This window comes from Myxine glutinosa, chromosome 2 (assembly GCF_964187855.1).
Source record: "Myxine glutinosa chromosome 2, kmMyxGlut1.1, whole genome shotgun sequence".
Lineage (NCBI taxonomy): Eukaryota > Metazoa > Chordata > Myxini > Myxiniformes > Myxinidae > Myxine > Myxine glutinosa.
Genome location: NC_136262.1, coordinates 46,214,299 through 46,238,293, shown reverse-complemented (window position 1 = coordinate 46,238,293; position 23,995 = coordinate 46,214,299). Strand labels below are relative to the sequence as shown.

General features: G+C 38.2%; 1 protein-coding gene across 4 annotated transcripts in view; it reads right to left on the bottom strand.

Annotated features, from left to right (window-relative positions):
• The window catches only part of LOC137421844 (alpha-tocopherol transfer protein-like), a 116,772-nt gene that overhangs the window by 80,572 nt on the left and 12,205 nt on the right, over positions 1-23,995 (bottom strand). For 2 of the 4 annotated variants that reach the window (XM_078773230.1, XM_078773229.1), the window contains one exon: positions 19,577-19,725. The exons of the other annotated variants lie outside the window; for them this stretch is intronic. The gene's annotated coding sequence lies outside the window, so the exon portion shown is untranslated. The remainder of the gene's footprint in view (positions 1-19,576; positions 19,726-23,995) is intronic. 4 annotated transcript variants of the gene reach the window in all.

The following is a 23,995-nucleotide window of genomic DNA, read 5'->3' as shown; positions in this document are numbered from 1 at the left end:
AAAACACCTCACAGCCACAAAACACGATATTAAAAACACCTCACAGCCACAAAACACGAAATTAAAAACACCTCACAGTGACGAAACACGAAATTAAAAACACTTTACAGCCACAAAACACGAAATTAAAAACACCGCACAGCCACAAAACACGAAATTAAAAACACCTCACAGCCACAAAACACGAAATTAAAAACACCTCACAGCCACAAAACACGATATTAAAAACACCTCACAGCCACAAAACACGAAATTAAAAACACCTCACAGTGACGAAACACGAAATTAAAAACACTTTACAGCCACAAAACACGAAATTAAAAACACCTCACAGCCACAAAACATGATATTAAAAACACCTCACAGCCACAAAACACGATATTAAAAACACCTCACAGCCACAAAACATGATATTAAAAACACCTCACAGCCACAAAACACGAAATTAAAAACACTTTACAGCCACAAAACATGATATTAAAAACACCTCACAGCCACAAAACATGATATTAAAAACACCTCACAGCCACAAAACACGATATTAAAAACACCTCACAGCCACAAAACACGAAATTAAAAACACCTCACAGCCACAAAACATGAAATTAAAAACACCTCACAGCCACAAAACACGATATTAAAAACACCTCACAGCCACAAAACACGAAATTAAAAACACTTCACAGCCACGAAACACGAAATTAAAAACACCTCACAGCCACGAAACACCAAATTAAAAACACCTCACAGCCACAAAACACGATATTAAAAACACCTCACAGCCACAAAACACGATATTAAAAACACCTCACAGCCACAAAACACGAAATTAAAAACACCTCACAGTGACGAAACACGAAATTAAAAACACTTTACAGCCACAAAACATGATATTAAAAACACCTCACAGCCACGAAACACGAAATTAAAAACACATCACAGCCACGAAACACGAAATTAAAAACACCTCACAGCCACAAAACACGAAATTAAAAACACTTCACAGCCACGAAACACGAAATTAAAAACACCTCACAGCCACAAAACACGAAATTAAAAACACATCACAGCCACGAAACACGAAATTAAAAACACTTCACAGCCACGAAACACGAAATTAAAAACACTTCACAGCCACGAAACACTAAATTAAAAACACCGCACAGCCACAAAACACGAAATTAAAAACACTTCACAGCCACGAAACACGAAATTAAAAACACCTCACAGCCACAAAACACGAAATTAAAAACACCTCACAGCCACAAAATACGAAATTAAAAACACCTCACAGCCACAAAACACGAAATTAAAAACACATCACAGCCACGAAACACGAAATTAAAAACACCGCACAGCCACAAAACACGAAATTAAAAACACTTCACAGCCACGAAACACGAAATTAAAAACACCGCACAGCCACAAAACACGAAATTAAAAACACTTCACAGCCACGAAACACGAAATTAAAAACACCTCACAGCCACAAAACACGAAATTAAAAACACCTCACAGCCACAAAATACGAAATTAAAAACACTTCACAGCCACGAAACACGAAATTAAAAACACCGCACAGCCACAAAACACGAAATTAAAAACACTTCACAGCCACGAAACACGAAATTAAAAACACCTCACAGCCACAAAACACGAAATTAAAAACACCTCACAGCCACAAAACACGAAATTAAAAACACTTGACAGCCACAAAACACGAAATTAAAAACACTTCACAGCCACGAAACACGAAATTAAAAACACTTCACAGCCACGAAACACGAAATTAAAAACACCGCACGGCCACAAAACACGAAACTAAAAACACTTCACAGCCACGAAACACGAAATTAAAAACACCGCACAGCCACAAAACACGAAATTAAAAACACCTCACAGCCACAAAACACGAAATTAAAAACACCTCACAGCCACAAAACACGAAATTAAAAACACCGCACAGCCACAAAACACGAAATTAAAAACACTTCACAGCCACGAAACACGAAATTAAAAACACTTCACAGCCACGAAACACGAAATTAAAAACACCGCACAGCCACAAAACACGAAATTAAAAACACTTCACAGCCACGAAACACGAAATTAAAAACACCTCACAGCCACAAAACACGAAATTAAAAACACTTCACAGCCACAAAACACGAAATTAAAAACACCGCACAGCCACAAAACACGAAATTAAAAACACCTCACAGCCACAAAACACGAAATTAAAAACACCTCACAGCCACAAAACACGATATTAAAAACACCTCACAGCCACAAAACACGAAACTAAAAACACCTCACAGCCACAAAACACGAAATTAAAAACACCTCACAGCCACGAAACACGTAATTAAAAACACCTCACAGCCACAAAACACGAAATTAAAAACACCTCACAGCCACAAAACACGATATTAAAAACACCTCACAGCCACAAAACACGAAATTAAAAACACCTCACAGTGACGAAACACGAAATTAAAAACACTTTACAGCCACAAAACACGAAATTAAAAACACCGCACAGCCACAAAACACGAAATTAAAAACACCTCACAGCCACAAAACACGAAATTAAAAACACCTCACAGCCACAAAACACGATATTAAAAACACCTCACAGCCACAAAACACGAAATTAAAAACACCTCACAGTGACGAAACACGAAATTAAAAACACTTTACAGCCACAAAACACGAAATTAAAAACACCTCACAGCCACAAAACATGATATTAAAAACACCTCACAGCCACAAAACACGATATTAAAAACACCTCACAGCCACAAAACATGATATTAAAAACACCTCACAGCCACAAAACACGAAATTAAAAACACTTTACAGCCACAAAACATGATATTAAAAACACCTCACAGCCACAAAACATGATATTAAAAACACCTCACAGCCACAAAACACGATATTAAAAACACCTCACAGCCACAAAACACGAAATTAAAAACACCTCACAGCCACAAAACATGAAATTAAAAACACCTCACAGCCACAAAACACGATATTAAAAACACCTCACAGCCACAAAACACGGTATTAAAAACACCGCACAGCCACAAAACACGAAATTAAAAACACTTTACAGCCACAAAACATGAAATTAAAAACACCTCACAGCCACAAAACACGAAATTAAAAACACCTCACAGCCACAAAACACGAAATTAAAAACACCTCACAGCCACAAAACACGAAATTAAAAACACCTCACAGCCACAAAACACGAAATTAAAAACACCTCACAGCCACAAAACACGATATTAAAAACACCTCACAGCCACAAAACATGATATTAAAAACACCTCACAGCCACAAAACACGAAATTAAAAACACCTCACAGCCACAAAACACGAAATTAAAAACACCTCACAGCCACAAAACATGATATTAAAAACACCTCACAGCCACAAAACACGAAATTAAAAACACCTCACAGCCACAAAACTCGAAATTAAAAACACCTCACAGTGACGAAACACGAAATTAAAAACACCTCACAGTGACGAAACACGAAATTAAAAACACCTCACAGCCACAAAACACGATATTAAAAACACCTCACAGCCACAAAACACGAAATTAAAAACACCTCACAGCCACAAAACACGAAATTAAAAACACCTCACAGCCACGAAACACGTAATTAAAAACACCTCACAGCCACAAAACACGAAATTAAAAACACCTCACAGCCACAAAACACGATATTAAAAACACCTCACAGCCACAAAACACGAAATTAAAAACACCTCACAGTGACGAAACACGAAATTAAAAACACTTTACAGCCACAAAACACGAAATTAAAAACACCGCACAGCCACAAAACACGAAATTAAAAACACCTCACAGCCACAAAACACGAAATTAAAAACACCTCACAGTGACGAAACACGAAATTAAAAACACCTCACAGCCACAAAACACGATATTAAAAACACCTCACAGCCACAAAACACGAAATTAAAAACACCTCACAGCCACAAAACACGAAATTAAAAACACCTCACAGCCACGAAACACGTAATTAAAAACACCTCACAGCCACAAAACACGAAATTAAAAACACCTCAGCCACAAAACACGATATTAAAAACACCTCACAGCCACAAAACACGAAATTAAAAACACCTCACAGTGACGAAACACGAAATTAAAAACACTTTACAGCCACAAAACACGAAATTAAAAACACCGCACAGCCACAAAACACGAAATTAAAAACACCGCACAGCCACAAAACACGATATTAAAAACACCTCACAGCCACAAAACACGAAATTAAAAACACCTCACAGTGACGAAACACGAAATTAAAAACACTTTACAGCCACAAAACACGAAATTAAAAACACCGCACAGCCACAAAACACGAAATTAAAAACACCTCACAGCCACAAAACACGAAATTAAAAACACCTCACAGCCACAAAACACGAAATTAAAAACACCTCACAGCCACAAAACACGATATTAAAAACACCTCACAGTGACGAAACACGAAATTAAAAACACCTCACAGCCACAAAACACGATATTAAAAACACCTCACAGTGACGAAACACGAAATTAAAAACACTTTACAGCCACAAAACACGAAATTAGAAACACCTCACAGCCACAAAACATGATATTAAAAACACCTCACAGCCACAAAACACGATATTAAAAACACCTCACAGTGACGAAACACGAAATTAAAAACACCTTACAGCCACAAAACACGAAATTAAAAACACCTCACAGTGATGAAACACGAAATTAAAAACACCTCACAGCCACAAAACATGATATTAAAAACACCTCACAGTGACGAAACGCGAAATTAAAAACACCTCACAGCCACAAAACACGATATTAAAAACACCTCACAGTGACGAAACACGAAATTAAAAACACTTTACAGCCACAAAACACGAAATTAAAAACACCTCACAGCCACAAAACATGATATTAAAAACACCTCACAGCCACAAAACACGATATTAAAAACACCTCACAGTGACGAAACACGAAATTAAAAACACCTTACAGCCACAAAACACGTAATTAAAAACACCTCACAGTGATGAAACACGAAATTAAAAACACTTTACAGCCACAAAACACGAAATTAAAAACACCTCTCAGCCACAAAACATGATATTAAAAACACCTCACAGCCACAAAACACGATATTAAAAACACCTCACAGCCACAAAACATGATATTAAAAACACCTCACAGCCACAAAACACGAAATTAAAAACACTTTACAACCACAAAACATGATATTAAAAACACCTCACAGCCACAAAACATGATATTAAAAACACCTCACAGCCACAAAACACGATATTAAAAACACCTCACAGCCACAAAACACGAAATTAAAAACACCTCACAGCCACAAAACATGAAATTAAAAACACCTCACAGCCACAAAACACGATATTAAAAACACCTCACAGCCACAAAACACGATATTAAAAACACCTCACAGCCACAAAACACGAAATTAAAAACACCTCACAGCCACAAAACACGAAATTAAAAACACTTTACAGCCACAAAACATGAAATTAAAAACACTTTACAGCCACAAAACATGATATTAAAAACACCTCACAGCCACAAAACACGAAATTAAAAACACTTTACAGCCACAAAACATGAAATTAAAAACACCTCATAGCCACAAAACACGAAATTAAAAACACCTCACAGCCACAAAACATGATATTAAAAACACCTCACAGCCACAAAACACGAAATTAAAAACACCTCACAGCCACGAAACACGAAATTAAAAACACCTCACAGCCACGAAACACGAAATTAAAAACACCTCACAGCCACAAAACACGATATTAAAAACACCTCACAGCCACAAAAAAACATGATATTAAAAACACCTCACAGCCACAAAACACGAAATTAAAAACACCTCACAGCCACAAAACACGAAATTAAAAACACCTTACAGCCACAAAACACGAAATTAAAAACACCTCACAGCCACAAAACACGAAATTAAAAACACCTCACAGCCACAAAACACGAAATTAAAAACACCTCACAGCCACGAAACACGAAATTAAAAACACCTCACAGCCACGAAACACGATATTAAAAACACCTCACAGCCACAAAACACGATATTAAAAACACCTCACAGCCACAAAACATGATATTAAAAACACCTCACAGCCACAAAACACGAAATTAAAAACACCTCACAGCCACAAAACACGAAATTAAAAACACCTCACAGCCACGAAACACGAAATTAAAAACACCTCACAGCCACAAAACACGAAATTAAAAACACCTCACAGCCACAAAACTCGAAATTAAAAACACCTCACAGTGACGAAACACGAAATTAAAAACACCTCACAGCCACAAAACACGAAATTAAAAACACTTTACAGCCACAAAACACGAAATTAAAAACACCTCACAGCCACAAAACACGAAATTAAAAACACCTCACAGCCACAAAACACGAAATTAAAAACACTTTACAGCCACAAAACATGAAATTAAAAACACCTCACAGCCACAAAACACGAAATTAAAAACACTTTACAGCCACAAAACATGAAATTAAAAACACCTCACAGCCACAAAACACGATATTAAAAACACCTCACAGCCACAAAACACGAAATTAAAAACACTTTACAGCCACAAAACATGAAATTAAAAACACCTCACAGCCACAAAACATGAAATTAAAAACACCTCACAGCCACAAAACACGAAATTAAAAACACCTCACAGCCACAAAACATGAAATTAAAAACACCTCACAGCCACAAAACACGATATTAAAAACACCTCACAGCCACAAAACTCGAAATTAAAAACACCTCACAGCCACAAAACACGAAATTAAAAACACCTCACAGCCACAAAACACGAAATTAAAAACACCTCACAGCCACGAAACACGAAATTAAAAACACCTCACAGCCACGAAACACGATATTAAAAACACCTCACAGCCACAAAACACGATATTAAAAACACCTCACAGCCACAAAACATGATATTAAAAACACCTCACAGCCACAAAACACGAAATTAAAAACACCTCACAGCCACAAAACACGAAATTAAAAACACCTCACAGCCACAAAACATGATATTAAAAACACCTCACAGCCACAAAACATGATATTAAAAACACCTCACAGCCACAAAACACGAAATTAAAAACACCTCACAGCCACGAAACACGAAATTAAAAACACCTCACAGCCACGAAACACGAAATTAAAAACACCTCACAGCCACAAAACACGAAATTAAAAACACCTCACAGCCACAAAACTCGAAATTAAAAACACCGCACAGCCACAAAACACGAAATTAAAAACACTTTACAGCCACAAAACACGAAATTAAAAACACCTCACAGCCACAAAACACGAAATTAAAAACACCTCGCAGCCACAAAACACGAAATTAAAAACACCTCACAGCCACAAAACACGATATTAAAAACACCTCACAGCCACAAAACACGAAATTAAAAACACTTTACAGCCACAAAACATGAAATTAAAAACACCTCACAGCCACAAAACATGAAATTAAAAACACCTCACAGCCACAAAACACGAAATTAAAAACACCTCACAGCCACAAAACATGAAATTAAAAACACCTCACAGCCACAAAACACGATATTAAAAACACTTTACAGCCACAAAACACGAAATTAAAAACACCTCACAGCCACAAAACTCGAAATTAAAAACACCTCACAGCCACAAAACACGAAATTAAAAACACCTCACAGCCACAAAACACGATATTAAAAACACCTCACAGCCACAAAACTCGAAATTAAAAACACCTCACAGCCACAAAACATGAAATTAAAAACACCTCACAGCCACAAAACTCGAAATTAAAAACACCTCACAGCCACAAAACATGAAATTAAAAACACCTCACAGCCACAAAACACGAAATTAAAAACACCTCACAGCCACAAAACACGAAATTAAAAACACCTCACAGCCACAAAACACGAAATTAAAAACACTTTACAGCCACAAAACATGAAATTAAAAACACCTCACAGCCACAAAACATGAAATTAAAAACACCTCACAGCCACAAAACACGAAATTAAAAACACCTCACAGCCACAAAACACGATATTAAAAACATCTCACAGCGATAAAACATGAAATTAAAAACACCTCACAGCCACAAAACACGATATTAAAAACACCTCACAGCCACAAAACACGATATTAAAAACACCTCACAGCCACAAAACACGATATTAAAAACACCTCACAGCCACAAAACACGATATTAAAAACACCTCACAGCCACAAAACACGATATTAAAAACACCTCACAGCCACAAAACATGAAATTAAAAACACCTCACAGCCACAAAACACGATATTAAAAACACCTCACAGCCACAAAACACGATATTAAAAACACTTTACAGCCACAAAACATGAAATTAAAAACACCTCACAGCCACAAAACACGATATTAAAAACACCTCACAGCCACAAAACACGATATTAAAAACACCGCACAGCCACAAAACACGAAATTAAAAACACCTCACAGCCACAAAACACGATATTAAAAACACCTCACAGCCACAAAACATGATATTAAAAACACCTCACAGCCACAAAACACGAAATTAAAAACACCTCACAGCCACAAAACACGAAATTAAAAACACCTCACAGCCACAAAACACGAAATTAAAAACACCTCACAGCCACAAAACACGATATTAAAAACACCTCACAGCCACAAAACACGATATTAAAAACACCTCACAGCCACAAAACACGATATTAAAAACACCTCACAGCCACAAAACACGATATTAAAAACACCTCACAGCCACAAAACACGATATTAAAAACACCTCACAGCCACAAAACACGATATTAAAAACACCTCACAGCCACAAAACACGAAATTAAAAACACCTCACAGCCACAAAACACGAAATTAAAAACACCTCACAGCCACAAAACACGATATTAAAAACACCTCACAGCCACAAAACACGAAATTAAAAACACCTCACAGCCACAAAACACGATATTAAAAACACCTCACAGCCACAAAACATGAAATTAAAAACACCTCACAGCCACAAAACACGATATTAAAAACACCTCACAGCCACAAAACACGATATTAAAAACACCTCACAGCCACAAAACATGAAATTAAAAACACCTCACAGCCACAAAACACGATATTAAAAACACCTCACAGCCACAAAACACGATATTAAAAACACTTTACAGCCACAAAACATGAAATTAAAAACACCTCACAGCCACAAAACACGATATTAAAAACACCTCACAGCCACAAAACACGATATTAAAAACACCGCACAGCCACAAAACACGAAATTAAAAACACCTCACAGCCACAAAACACGATATTAAAAACACCTCACAGCCACAAAACATGATATTAAAAACACCTCACAGCCACAAAACACGAAATTAAAAACACCTCACAGCCACAAAACACGAAATTAAAAACACCTCACAGCCACAAAACACGAAATTAAAAACACCTCACAGCCACAAAACACGATATTAAAAACACCTCACAGCCACAAAACAAGATATTAAAAACACCGCACAGCCACAAAACACGAAATTAAAAACACCTCACAGCCACAAAACACGAAATTAAAAACACCTCACAGCCACAAAACACGATATTAAAAACACCTCACAGCCACAAAACACGAAATTAAAAACACCTCACAGCCACAAAACACGAAATTAAAAACACCTCACAGCCACAAAACACGAAATTAAAAACACCTCACAGCCACAAAACACGATATTAAAAACACCTCACAGCCACAAAACACGAAATTAAAAACACCTCACAGCCACAAAACACGATATTAAAAACACCTCACAGCCACAAAACACGAAATTAAAAACACCTCACAGCCACAAAACACGAAATTAAAAACACCTCACAGCCACAAAACACGATATTAAAAACACCTCACAGCCACAAAACACGAAATTAAAAACACCTCACAGCCACAAAACACGAAATTAAAAACACCTCACAGCCACAAAACACGAAATTAAAAACACCTCACAGCCACAAAACACGAAATTAAAAACACCTCACAGCCACAAAACACGATATTAAAAACACCTCACAGCCACAAAACACGATATTAAAAACACCTCACAGCCACAAAACACGATATTAAAAACACCTCACAGCCACAAAACACGATATTAAAAACACCTCACAGCCACAAAACACGAAATTAAAAACACCTCACAGCCACAAAACATGATATTAAAAACACCTCACAGCCACAAAACACGAAATTAAAAACACCTCACAGCCACAAAACATGATATTAAAAACACCTCACAGCCACAAAACATGATATTAAAAACACCTCACAGCCACAAAACACGAAATTAAAAACATCGCACAGCCACAAAACATGATATTAAAAACACCTCACAGCCACAAAACACGATATTAAAAACACCTTACAGCCACAAAACATGATATTAAAAACACCTCACAGCCACAAAACACGAAATTAAAAACACCTCACAGCCACAAAACATGATATTAAAAACACCTCACAGCCACAAAACACGAAATTAAAAACACCTCACAGCCACAAAACATGATATTAAAAACACCTCACAGCCACAAAACATGATATTAAAAACACCTCACAGCCACAAAACATGATATTAAAAACACCTCACAGCCACAAAACACGAAATTAAAAACACCTCACAGCCACAAAACATGATATTAAAAACACCTCACAGCCACAAAACATGATATTAAAAACACCTCACAGCCACAAAACATGATATTAAAAACACCGCACAGCCACAAAACATGATATTAAAAACACCTCACAGCCACAAAACACGATATTAAAAACACCTCACAGCCACAAAACATGATATTAAAAACACCTCACAGCCACAAAACACGATATTAAAAACACCTCACAGCCACAAAACACGATATTAAAAACACCTCACAGCCACGAAACATGATATTAAAAACACCTCACAGCCACAAAACACGAAATTAAAAACACCTCACAGCCACAAAACACGAAATTAAAAACACCTCACAGCCACAAAACACGAAATTAAAAACACCTCACAGCCACAAAACACGAAATTAAAAACACCTCACAGCCACAAAACACGATATTAAAAACACCTCACAGCCACAAAACACGAAATTAAAAACACCTCACAGCCACAAAACACGAAATTAAAAACACCTCACAGCCACAAAACATGATATTAAAAACACCTCACAGCCACAAAACACTATATTAAAAACACCTCACAGCCACAAAACACGAAATTAAAAACACCTCACAGCCACAAAACACGATATTAAAAACACCTCACAGCCACAAAACACGAAATTAAAAACACCTCACAGCCACAAAACACGAAATTAAAAACACCTCACAGCCACAAAACATGATATTAAAAACACCTCACAGCCACAAAACACGATATTAAAAACACCGCACAGCCACAAAACACGAAATTAAAAACACCGCACAGCCACAAAACACGATATTAAAAACACCTCACAGCCACAAAACACGATATTAAAAACACCTCACAGCCACAAAACACGAAATTAAAAACACCTCACAGCCACAAAACACGAAATTAAAAACACCTCACAGCCACAAAACATGATATTAAAAACACCTCACAGCCACAAAACACGAAATTAAAAACACCTCACAGCCACAAAACATGATATTAAAAACACCTCACAGCCACAAAACATGATATTAAAAACACCTCACAGCCACAAAACACGAAATTAAAAACACCGCACAGCCACAAAACATGATATTAAAAACACCTCACAGCCACAAAACACGATATTAAAAACACCGCACAGCCACAAAACATGATATTAAAAACACCTCACAGCCACAAAACACGAAATTAAAAACACCTCACAGCCACAAAACATGATATTAAAAACACCTCACAGCCACAAAACATGATATTAAAAACACCTCACAGCCACAAAACACGAAATTAAAAACACCGCACAGCCACAAAACATGATATTAAAAACACCTCACAGCCACAAAACACGATATTAAAAACACCTCACAGCCACAAAACATGATATTAAAAACACCTCACAGCCACAAAACACGAAATTAAAAACACCTCACAGCCACAAAACATGATATTAAAAACACCTCACAGCCACAAAACACGAAATTAAAAACACCTCACAGCCACAAAACATGATATTAAAAACACCTCACAGCCACAAAACATGATATTAAAAACACCTCACAGCCACAAAACACGAAATTAAAAACACCGCACAGCCACAAAACATGATATTAAAAACACCTCACAGCCACAAAACACGATATTAAAAACACCTCACAGCCACAAAACATGATATTAAAAACACCTCACAGCCACAAAACACGATATTAAAAACACCTCACAGCCACAAAACATGATATTAAAAACACCTCACAGCCACAAAACACGATATTAAAAACACCTCACAGCCACAAAACACGATATTAAAAACACCTCACAGCCACAAAACACGATATTAAAAACACCTCACAGCCACAAAACATGATATTAAAAACACCTCACAGCCACAAAACACGAAATTAAAAACACCTCACAGCCACAAAACATGATATTAAAAACACCTCACAGCCACAAAACACGAAATTAAAAACACCTCACAGCCACAAAACATGATATTAAAAACACCTCACAGCCACAAAACATGATATTAAAAACACCTCACAGCCACAAAACACGAAATTAAAAACACCGCACAGCCACAAAACATGATATTAAAAACACCTCACAGCCACAAAACACGATATTAAAAACACCTCACAGCCACAAAACATGATATTAAAAACACCTCACAGCCACAAAACACGATATTAAAAACACCTCACAGCCACAAAACATGATATTAAAAACACCTCACAGCCACAAAACACGATATTAAAAACACCTCACAGCCACAAAACATGATATTAAAAACACCTCACAGCCACAAAACATGATATTAAAAACACCTCACAGCCACAAAACATGATATTAAAAACACCTCACAGCCACAAAACATGATATTAAAAACACCTCACAGCCACAAAACACGAAATTAAAAACACCGCACAGCCACAAAACATGATATTAAAAACACCTCACAGCCACAAAACATGAAATTAAAAACACCTCACAGCCACAAAACACGATATTAAAAACACCTCACAGCCACAAAACACGATATTAAAAACACCTCACAGCCACAAAACATGATATTAAAAACACCTCACAGCCACAAAACATGATATTAAAAACACCTCACAGCCACAAAACATGATATTAAAAACACCTCACAGCCACAAAACACGAAATTAAAAACACCGCACAGCCACAAAACATGATATTAAAAACACCTCACAGCCACAAAACATGAAATTAAAAACACCTCACAGCCACAAAACACGATATTAAAAACACCTCACAGCCACAAAACACGATATTAAAAACACCTCACAGCCACAAAACATGATATTAAAAACACCTCACAGCCACAAAACACGATATTAAAAACACCTCACAGCCACAAAACACGATATTAAAAACACCTCACAGCCACAAAACACGATATTAAAAACACCTCACAGCCACAAAACATGATATTAAAAACACCTCACAGCCACAAAACACGATATTAAAAACACCTCACAGCCACAAAACACGATATTAAAAACACCGCACAGCCACAAAACATGATATTAAAAACACCTCACAGCCACAAAACACGATATTAAAAACACCTCACAGCCACAAAACATGATATTAAAAACACCTCACAGCCACAAAACACGATATTAAAAACACCGCACAGCCACAAAACATGATATTAAAAACACCTCACAGCCACAAAACACGATATTAAAAACACCTCACAGCCACAAAACACGATATTAAAAACACCTCACATCCACAAAACACGATATTAAAAACACCGCACAGCCACAAAACACGATATTAAAAACACCTCACAGCCACAAAACAGGATATTAAAAACACCTCACAGCCACAAAACACGATATTAAAAACACCGCACAGCCACAAAACACGATATTAAAAACACCTCACAGCCACAAAACATGATATTAAAAACACCTCACAGCCACAAAACATGATATTAAAAACACCTCACAGCCACAAAACACGATATTAAAAACACCGCACAGCCACAAAACACGATATTAAAAACACCGCACAGCCACAAAACATGATATTAAAAACACCTCACAGCCACAAAACACGATATTAAAAACACCTCACAGCCACAAAACATGATATTAAAAACACCTCACAGCCACAAAACATGATATTAAAAACACTTCACAGCCACAAAACATGAAATTAAAAACACCTCACAGCCACAAAACATGATATTAAAAACACCTCACAGCCACAAAACATGATATTAAAAACACCTCACAGCCACAAAACACGAAATTAAAAACACCTCACAGCCACAAAACATGATATTAAAAACACCTCACAGCCACAAAACACGATATTAAAAACACCTCACAGCCACGTGATTTAAAAACACCTCACCACCACGTCATTTTACACCTCACCACCACATAATTCAAAATACCTCACCACCACGTGATTCAAAACCACCACCACGTTATTAAAAACATTTCACAACCACGGAAACAAAAGTTTGAGGGAGTAGTTCAGTGACAACAGACACTGCCCAGATATATAGATAAATAAACCTGAAAATCGCAGAGCCAGAATTATTTTTTGGTCTGGGAAGCCCATGCGAGGTTTCTTCTTCTTCAGCCTCTCACAACCCTGTGTGAATACACTGGTCTCTATACTAACTGGATTGGAGGCTCGACGCCAAATCAACGCTAATCGGTCCATTCGCTGTGAAGTCACCAGAAGTAGATTTGTCGCCATATTGGTTCCCCCAGAAAATCTGCGTCCGTTCATTGTCTTTATCAAAAGACAATGCCTGCTATATTTTATAAAATAATTTCATCGGAATTTCAACAAAACATTCGATTCAAATTGACTTTAGACAGCAAGTTGCTGTGAGGAAAGATGCCGTCCTGCACACATGTTTCTATTTTATATTCTGTGATTATAATTTATCATAATTTGGCAATATCCTGACGTCTTGGAGGAGAATAACAAAAATATTTACTATGACCATCATGTTTCTCTGCCCAGAAGTATAACTCAGAAGTTTGTTTTCACTATATAGTCTAGTAGGAAGACTAGGTCCCCCTGCACCCCCCGGAGATATACTTCTAATCAGTGTTTCTAGATTGGAAAAAATGTGTAGAAAATGACTAGCTATGGCCCCAAGCTGAAAAAATGTCCCACATACCATTTTTATGCAAATTACTGCTGCAAATTTTAAGCAAAATGATGCAAATTTTATGCAAATTTTTGATGAGGAGTAGAGTTGAGGGGTCTTTGAGGGCTTCATCGAGGTGCTCTCGGTTGCAAGACTGGGTCATTCTGAGAAGCACAGCAGGGTCAGAGATCATGATGTTCTCCTCCTCAGTGAATCTCTCCATCAACAGCCTCTCCATTGCCTCACACACTGTTTTGAGGCAAAAGAGGGACTTTGCGTAGGCCTTTCCACTGAGAACACCTTTGAGAGATCCACTTGTTACTAGTTGTGCCTCAAAGAGAATCTCTGCATATCCAGAACCACGCATCTTGTGTCCAGTGAGCATCCCGATGTAGTTCATGGATGTGTGGAAGGGTCCAATCGTTACTACATGACTAGCAAATTCATTTGGCCAGCGCCAGATGATGGGAAGGGCTTTCATGCAGACACCCAGATCAAATGTATTCAGGACCCATCTCTGACCCACCTCAGCAGTTGCTGCCTCGGAACGCTTCAGTAGCTCACGAACAACTGCGTTGTCTGTGATCGGTTGGTGGATAGGCGTGCAGTAGTCGACTGTTGATTTGCTGGGTGGGGGAGAACCAGTTGCAGAGGTGAAACCCCCTAGCCCAGGCACAGGCTGCAGGCCATTGCCATGCCATGCAGGCACCAGGCACAGACCGATCACAGACAACGCAGTTGTTCGTGAGCTACTGAAGCGTTCCGAGGCAGCAACTGCTGAGGTGGGTCAGAGATGGGTCCTGAATACATTTGATCTGGGTGTCTGCATGAAAGCCCTTCCCATCATCTGGCGCTGGCCAAATGAATTTGCTAGTCATGTAGTAACGATTGGACCCTTCCACACATCCATGAACTACATCGGGATGCTCACTGGACACAAGATGCGTGGTTCTGGATATGCAGAGATTCTCTTTGAGGCACAACTAGTAACAAGTGGATCTCTCAAAGGTGTTCTCAGTGGAAAGGCCTACGCAAAGTCCCTCTTTTGCCTCAAAACAGTGTGTGAGGCAATGGAGAGGCTGTTGATGGAGAGATTCACTGAGGAGGAGAACATCATGATCTCTGACCCTGCTGTGCTTCTCAGAATGACCCAGTCTTGCAACCGAGAGCACCTCGATGAAGCCCTCAAAGACCCCTCAACTCTACTCCTCATCAAAAATTTGCATAAAATTTGCATAATTTTGCATAAAATTTGCAGCAGTAATTTGCATAAAAATGGTATGTGGGACATTTTTTCAGCTTGGGGCCATAGCTAGTCATTTTCTACACATTTTTTCCAATCTAGAAACACTGATTAGAAGTATATCTCCGGGGGGTGCAGGGGGACCTAGTCTTCCTACTAGACTAATACTCTTCTGATTCTGATTCTTTGATAAATGGATGCAATTTATTTTCAATGGTACTCACTTCAGTAAGAATATTGTGCCATGTGGAATGAAAAAACAAAACAAAACAAAACCAACACTTGACCACTAATATGGTATACTAAAGCGCGGCGTTACGCGCGCTGCTTGCGAGCAAGGAGGAAGCGGACAAGCGGTAACTTATAAGCGTCTTTATTTCAGGAGCTCACAGTAACACTGGCCCGCTCCGGGCTGCGCGCCCGGTGTATATCATGAGGCCACGCCTACCCCTCGGGCGTGGCCACCGCCCACTTGGTGCGCGGAATGATGTCACCACGCCAGTGGGCTTTTGTGTCCGCCACAATACAAGTATTCACATACCAATTTATTTTGCAGATCCATGTTATATTATCAGCCATGAAAAAGTAAACGCAGTCCTATTTTCATATTCATTAAATTTTTAAAGAAATTTAATTACTATTAATATTTAATATTAATATTATTTAATATTTAATTTAATCTATTTAATTATATTTAATTAATTAATTATTTAATATTTAATATTATTATTTATTATTAGAATATTTAATTTATTTTATATTTAATATTTAATTAGAGGGAATTTAAAGAATTTAATATTTAATTATCAGCATATTTCCTACGAAAATTCCACCTTCCCACTTTATTTTATTCCATTCCGAATTGATTTTAATCCATTCCAGGGTTGAAAAAGCATTATTACAGGATTTATGAAATGCCATCGTATGCTGATTACGGTTATAAAAACCGCAGCGGTCGATTTGAATGAAGAAGAGGAATCACATTACATCGGTAAATGACATTCGTTTTGGGGAATCGTGGGGGAACAAAGATGGCGGACAAATGGCTTCAAAAAATGAGCTTCCCTTCCTATCCAGTTAGTATAGAGATCAGTGGGTGAATATGCGATCTTTTAAAAAAAAGTTGGAATTTTGCGAAATCTGTTTTATTCGTTTGTTAATATACCTCAGCCATTGACAAATCTGGAACTAAGTCTTCATAAGTTCATCAAATACTGACACCGCGAATGACATTCGCTGAGCGAAATGTTGATATCTCTTCTGAGGGGGGAAAAAAAAAAACCCCCCAAAAAACCGTTTTAAAGCATTATATGTATCAAACGATACATTTTATGAAACGGGGAAACCTAATACACACTTTGGTGGTTTTAAAATGACAGAATATGTCTATTAGATTTAAAAAATGAACATTGAAGACGACACTGCTAAAAAAAATACACTGCTCTAACGCATAACCACGAGTTTAAACTACATTTACAACAAATATGAAAACTATTTTCATATAACAATGTTAAATATAGAATATATAGAGGATAATGTAAAAAAAAAAATGAGCCCTATCTTCCAATTGTAAAAATCCTTCAAAAAATTCCTGGATCCAGATTAATATCCTGAGCTTCACCAAAAACTAATCAATTCTTCCTTATCCCAAGGGCAATCATCCCACTAACTTTCATCCAAATCCGTTCAGAACTTTTCCACATATCTTGTTCACGAACACACACACACACACACACACACACACACACACACACACACACACACACACACACACACACACACACGAACGAATGCATTACTCCCGAAGAAGAACCCCGACTAAGCATATAGAGACTGAAAGGTTTTAACATCTTGGTTCAACCTGTTTGGAGCTTGCATTGAGCTTGCTCTTTTTGCGTTAGCTCCGGCCTTGTTATCACAAGACACTTTGTTGGTCAAACTGACCTGTTGAAAGTCACACGCAGATGACAGCATGTTTCCTTCCACAGGCCGGGCTGCCACACAGGAGTTGGCTAAAAGGCATCCCAACGCCCTGCTCGTTGCTTGAAAATCTTCCAACGTTTGTTTGGAAAAGGTGACAAAGTTCCAAGACAATTAACATACGCAACATCCACTACACAAGTGCCCAGTATACACAGCTTGGTTGTGATACAAGGATGGTAGGACTGGAGCTATGAGGTGAATGTCACACTACCCAGGGGGCCAAACCAGTCTTTTTTTTTGGAAAAACAGACATGGCGTGCTGTAAAAGAGTGGCTACCAAAAATCATATCTATATCTACCTAGAAACGAAATGTATATGGACAACCTTGCCAACAAGCTACTGGAAATATGTAGGAAGCCTCTATACAACATGACCCTTTTCGCGAATATGGTGCCTTTAGCGGCGATCAGCCATCATGGTTTAGCCATGTTCCTTGAGCAATGATGAAGGAACAACTTAAATCTAACAAACCAAATATATCATAAATAAATTGTTATTAGTACCTGAACCATTTACATCTCAATATCAAGGCATATTTTGGGGCAAAGAAGAAGCACACATAATTACTCTGCCTTCATACAGAAGCAAGACAACCGACATCTCGGCGTTGGAAGACTTTGCAGACGATGATCAAGGTCCCGCTCGGATCACAGCAGATGTAATCAACCAGGCAAAGGAGCTTGTGGTCGCTGTATATACCGACAAGTGTGATAACTTCGAGAGCTCAGAACTTGGAAAGCTCCGAGTACACAAGTTCCGAAACAACAAGTCGACTCTACTGAAGCTGCTCCTGCCCACAGATAACGCATTCCAACAACATCTCAAACGTGCGGCATTAGCAACTGCAATCCACAAGAGTGCTCACATTTTCAAGCCGAGTGTCGAGCCATGTGAGGACTATGGGTAGGCCGTGGATGATGGAAAGCTGGTACCCATACAATCCACACACCCGACTTGGCCACAGCAGATGATGCAGACGATCTCCTGTGGCTGCACCAAGTGCTGCCACACAAACTGCTCATGTGGGAAGAAGAACATTGCCTGTTATATAGGCTGCCGCTGTCAGGGATCGAAAAAGTTCAGCCGTGCCCACTACACTGCCACCTTTGACAGCAGCAGTGAATCAGAAAGTGATAACTAACAGCACCACAGAAATGAGTCTTCTAATGTTACGCTAACAAACAAAACAATTAAATTCAAGATTGAGCGTGCCTTTAGAACAATTCTTTCATGTTATGCCCCAAAATATGCCTTGATATTGAGATGTAAATGGTTCAGGGAGTAATAACAATTTATTTATGATATTGTTATGTCGGTGGGGTAGTGATGACTTTAGATCAGATAGATTTGTATAGGTAGCTCCGATTGTCGTGAAGAAGAAGAACCTTGAAGAAGGCAACCCGTGAAGAAGGCAAGGTAATAGGTAATTATTGTTTAGCCCGGATGTCGGATAAGTGTATATCTCTCCCTATTACGAAGAATGGGGCATGTTAACTAGCTTAGGGAATAAGGGTAAATTATACCTTGTTCGTCAAACCTCTGTGATCTACATGTTGTCCCTTGTGGCAGCGCATTAGACACGTAGCGCAGGAAGTGCCCATTAAATTGCACTAAATATCAATAAAAACCAACCGGAATCCAGGCATCAAGCACTAGGGCTGACAATCCCGACTGGCAGGGACACATCGGTAAAGGCAGACAAAGAGCCATGCCCAGAAGGACAGTGATTGGGCAGGAGTTGACCAACAGGAAGGCCGGGGTAAGAAGGGACTCGCTGATTGGCAAAGTACGACCGACGACATCAGATCTGGGACTGAGTGTGAGTGGTGGAGAGCTGAGCCTGTGGTGTTGGCCTGAGGTGATTGGAAGAGAAGCGCCAATGATGTCAGAGGTGGGACGTAAAAACCGCGTCTGGCCAGGATTCTTCCTCTTCTCCCTCTTGCTCGTGGCCCTTCTTGTTCTCGTGCTTTCTTGTTCTCCCAATCCTTTTGGACTGCTCGGGTTCTGGGTGACCGTGGACGGCTGTGCGCTGACGATTCTACTCTCCTGTATTGACCTCCTGGACCTCGGTGCAAGAGGTTGTGTGCCGGCATCATCTCGTCGTTCCCCTGTTCCCCTGGCGTCTGGGATTGAGAGCTACAGTTGATGGGAGAGGCGGCATGTGGACGAGTGTACGAGCACGAAAGGGAGCAATGGGGCCTGGTTCCCGCCAACGCACGTGCTTCGTGCGCAACGTCGCCAGCCCCCCGGACGACTTTTGACGACCCTGACGAGATCCCACCAGTGATTGGAGCTAAGTGCACACACACCCCATTATTTTCCAGGTTATTCTTCCCTTCGTCTGTGTTCAAGTCTGGTGTGGGGGACGTCCCGTTTATAAACTTAGTTTATCCTCGCGTTTTCTTGGTATCGGCATCCGTTTTAATAAACTTGTTTCTTTTTGTACATTTAAACCCGTTTTGTTTGAGTTTATTTTTCGCAGGTTTGGGAAATCGCGACAAGGAAGCCCCTTCGGTTTTCCCATCCCTTTCTTCCCCCGTGTATAAAAATTCGCATCTGAACTGAACGCCTCGGAGTAGCACTCGATTGCCTTCCGTGACTCTGCCAGTGTTAACTGAGAGCAGTCACACGACAATATACTTGGTTTGTTAGATTTAAGTTTTTCCTTCATCATTGCTCAAGGAAAATGGAGAAACCATAATGGCTGATCGCCGCTAAAGGCGCCGTATTCGCGTATAGGGTCAGGTTGTATAGAGGATTCCTACAGATTTCCAATAGCCTGTTGGCAAGGTTGTCCATATACATTTTGTTCCTAGATATACAGTATATAGATATAATTTTTGGCAGCCAACCTTTTACAGCATGCCATGTCTGTTAAACCCATTTGGCCCCCTGGGTGCACGCCAAAACACGGAGTATTTCACGAGTTAATCGGTAAATTTCTGGCCTACAGGATGGCTGAACCAATATGAAACTAGAACGGCACTCGGTAGAGTGCATACCTCCACCAGGTTGAACAGTTTACGTTTTGTATCCCACAGATAGGCCGAATCTGGATTCGGACCTCAACCAAAATCTAATCAGCTTGTTATTTACACTTATCCAACTCATCCACCAAGTTTTGTCATAACTCGTCCATAACTTTTTGAAATATCATGTTACTTATTGTTTTTGGCCCTAATCGCTCAATGGTCAAGAATCACTTAAGAATTTAAAAATTCTCATATCCGGATTCGGAACTGCACCAAAATCGAATCAATTCTTCCTTGCCACACACCCAATCTGTCCACCAAGTTTCGTCCAAATCCGTCCATAACTTATTGAGATATCCTGTTCACAGGCAGACACACAGACAGACAAACAATATGTCGTGCATGGCACGATACTTGTGAAATCCCTCAAATAAGTTGTTTACCTTTGGCCTATTTTGACCTTTTGGCATATGTTGACCTCAACAATTAGTGGTGGTTAAATTCAAGGCCGAGTTTGCAAATCCTCTTCAAATTTCAAGTCAATCGGATGAAAATTGACGATTTTGGAAATTTGGCTGATGTTTTTAACCCTGGTCAAAAAGTTGACCGTTTTACCTCAAATACTTGGTGGTTGAATGAAGTGACCGGAGATGCAAATCCAGTTCAAATTTCAAGTCAATCGGATGAAAATTGACGATTTTAGAAATATCACCTAAGTGGTTTACCATTGACCTATGTTGACCTCAAGAATAATTATTCTTGATTAATAATTATTCTTATTCTTGACATTAATAATTATTCTTATTCTTGATTAATAAATTATTCTTATTCTTGACATTAATGATTATTCTTATTCTTGATTAATAATTAATTATTCTTATTCTTGATTTTTCAATTATTATTACTAGCAATGGTACCCACCCTACGGGCGGGTTTTCAATTGGGAAGCCCAAATGAAAAGGCAAAATGTAAGAAATTGAAGGCTTTTTTTTATTTTAAATGATTCATATAAACATCCGTTAAATCATATCACACGCAAATCATCAAAATCTAAACAGTATCTTACTACAATTCACCAAATGTCCCACAGTGATCGATACACTATGATCGTGATGATCGTGATAGTGAATCGTGATCGATAATCGTGTTCACAATCGCTATGTCGTATGTACTCCCGATACGTGTTTCCTTCAGTTGAAATGGGTTAGAATTCTCTCAAGCAGGGATTCAACCTGTGTCCTTATAAAAGGTCTTTGTCCGAGGTCACCGAGTTTGATCGGTGCAGCCGTTTGTGCGGCACCCGGGAAAACAACATCGTCACAATGAAAACACCGTCACAATGAATATTATGCGAACGCGAATGTTATGCGGGAGTCCAAACCTGAGAATGCTGGAGACCAAAGCTGAAATTGGGAAAACTAAACAGCCTATTTTACTCCTGGAGATCCCAGGATTACCCACCCAAAATATCGTTGCGATCGGTTCAGCAGTTTTTACCGTACCTTCGAACGGACAGACAGACAGACAGACGGACGGACATTTGCTGAATTATAGTAAGATTCTTGACATTCATAATTATTCTTATTCTTGATATTATTCTTGATATTAATAATTATTCTTGTTCTTGATTAATAGTTATTCTTATTTTTGATTAATAATTATTCTTATTCTTGATTAATAATTCTTCTTTTTCTTGATTAATAATTATTCTTTTTCTTGATTAATAATTATTCTTATTCTTGATTAATAATTATTCTTATTCTTGACATTAATGATTATTCTTATGCTTGACTTTAATAATTATTCTTATTCTTGACATTAATAATTAATTCTTATTCTTGCCATTAATAATTATTCTTATTCTTGATTAATACTTTTTCTTATTCTTGATTAATAATTTTTCATATTCTTGATTAATAATTATTCTTATTCTTGACATTAATGATTATTCTTATTCTTGATTAATAATTATTCTTATTCTTGACATTAATGATTATTCATATTCTTGACATTAATAATTATTCTTATTCATAACATTAATAATTATTCTTATTCTTAAGATTAATGATTATTCTTATTCTTGTTGCGGATATGGGATTTGGCCTCCATCCATATCCGCTTGTAAATATTCCCCTATTTCCCCAATACTCCCCAACTATCCCCAATCCCCCATTCCCTAGTCCCATTGTCTGTAAACAACACTCTGTAGAACCGACCTTCCCCTTTTTCCCCCATTCAATGTCGTGCCCAGGTTCACCGCATCTCACGTAGACAACTATAGGACATCTTGCTAGTTATTCTTAGTCTATGTC